The following is a 2,490-nucleotide window of genomic DNA, read 5'->3' on the forward strand; positions in this document are numbered from 1 at the left end:
CTCTGATAAACAAAGCCTGAATACTTTAGGCTGTTGCTCCGTATTTCACTTAGACTCTGTAGGCAAATTGAGGTCCTTCCAATATATCAAATGCGGTACCCATGAGAAGGAGGCACTCTGATCTGATGGCAGTGTACCTTGTCTTTGGTCCATAGCATCTGAATCTTTTTGTTTGACCCAGGATAGCCATTACCTTACTCTGAAGATGACTTTGAGCTCTTGACCCTCCTGCCCCTACCTCTGCTCCTCGCTGCCAAGTGCTAGAATGATTGGCCTGTGCCATATCTAGTTTATGTGGAATGGAACATAGGTCTTTGTGCATTCTAGGCAGGCCTTTACCAACTGAGCTAGGACCTTTTATTTATTTTTATTTTTATTTTTGTAAAGCCCCATCATCCATGGGAAAATAAAGGTATGTGGTGAATTTGAGGATGCCTTTGACTGAGAGTTTGAGAGGTTGATCACCCCACACTTTTCACTGCAGGTGTGGCCTTTACAAAGGCATGCATGCTGCTTATAGGATTCTCAGTTCATATGTGGTGACCCTTTCTGTGAGCACAAATGGGATCCCCTGACTGGATGTGAATACAGCATCTACCAACGTCAGTCCAGAATAGTAGACATTGCATCTCCAGACGCATCTACCTGTCATCACCAGCAACTTTCTCCTTCTCTCCCCTAGGCAAAGCAGCTGCTTTGATGGAGACACATAGATCCTTGTTTTTACAAGTTTTAAGGCAAAAGTCAGCAAATCTCAAAACATAGCTGTCAGACCCATACTTCCACAATAATAATTTAGTATATGTTTTCAATGTATTGTATATAACCTGCAAACGGGAGGGCTCTACTAGCATGCAACAACAAGACTCAAATGCTGTGCAAAATCCCAAAATGTATAGGACAGATCCTTCTAAACCCCAATAAAGAACAATGTCATCCAAGATCTTAGCAGTACCACAGTGACAAAATCTCACTTTATAACACCCCCAAACCAACATGCCAAAGCTTATGGCCCTGATCTTGTCTACTTCTATAACTGAGGCTTTCCTATGGCCTCTACATTCAAGTGCACACATGTACACACGTACGTGCAACTGCACACTCATGAACATCATGTGCACAAACAAAACATTTGTGTAGAAATAGAAACTATTGTTACCCTATGTTCTTTCGTTCTTTACATTTATTATTATTATTTGGTCTAATGTGTACAGGTGTTTTGTTTGCATGTGTTTGCATGTGTATTTGGTGCCTACAGAGGGCATTGGATCTACTGGTACTAGAGTCATAGATGGCTGCAAGCTGCCATATGCATGCTAGGAATAGAGCCCTGATCGTCTTCAAGAGCAGCAAATACTCTTAACCACTGAGCCACTCTCCAGCCCCTTTTATTTATACTTACTAGACAGTTAATGATGGCCATCTCCATCTACAGGTAGATGCTTGTACATATGAATATTGGTATATACATATACATATTTAATGTTGTTTTTCAATGTAAATAATATCTCCAAGCTATCTGACTTTGGTTGGATCAGCTTTGCTGTTTTGAAGGTGAAAATTCTTTCAAAATCAGAAAGTAATTGCTTCAGTTATTCCCATAGGATTTAGCGTCTTTGAAAGTGTAAGTCACCAGGTATTTCTTTCAGTCCCAACAAAGGATAGCCTAGTTCATGGTAGGAAGTATTAGAACTATTTTCAGTTGTGTCAAGTGCTGAGCATATCTTATCTATGATGAATGATGTTACTGAAATGGACATTATCCTCTTCACCCTACATCAAAGAAGAATTATTCATGGTTACCTTTTCTTTGTTCTTGACTTCTGAAGTATGATGCATCTTGTTGTCACCTGTCTCTTTGGAATAATGTCCCCCTCTGGAGAACTAGTACTACTTTCTGATCAAGAAGCAGATCAACTGAATATAAACAGCGCAAGGAATATGGCCTGAGGGTTTTCCCCCATGTTTTAAAAACATAAGCATCCATGGCAGAATAGTGACTGTCACCATACACTTGGACACACTTTCAAGGGCTTCCCAGGCTAAGAGAGAGTCTCCATCCGGTCTTTAAATCAACATTTTAGAAGTGAAACCCTGGGTTTCAGTACATATATTACAAGCAAAAACATTTTTTTTTAATTCACAGACAAATATTTAGGAAAGCTGTATAATCCAGCTCTCTTGGGGGGGGGAGGGTCACAGTGCATATTAGAGCTATTTGACAACCAAATGTTTCCCAAGCCTGTTGCCCTGAAGAAGAGTTTTCTTTATCACATATGTATTCTACATATGAACAAGAATATGGAATACTTGTCATGCTTCTGCCTCTATTGCTTTCCCCTCTCTCCTTTTAGTCTCTGCCTTTCTCCACACCTTTCCCCTCAGTAAAAATGATACATTCCATTAGTAAGAGAAAATACAGTATATTTGCCTTTCTGAATTCAGCTTACTTTCCTTGACATGATGATCTCTATTCACTTTCTCATAACT

The sequence above is a fragment of the Mastomys coucha genome, chromosome X (genome assembly GCF_008632895.1).
Source record: "Mastomys coucha isolate ucsf_1 chromosome X, UCSF_Mcou_1, whole genome shotgun sequence".
Lineage (NCBI taxonomy): Eukaryota > Metazoa > Chordata > Mammalia > Rodentia > Muridae > Mastomys > Mastomys coucha.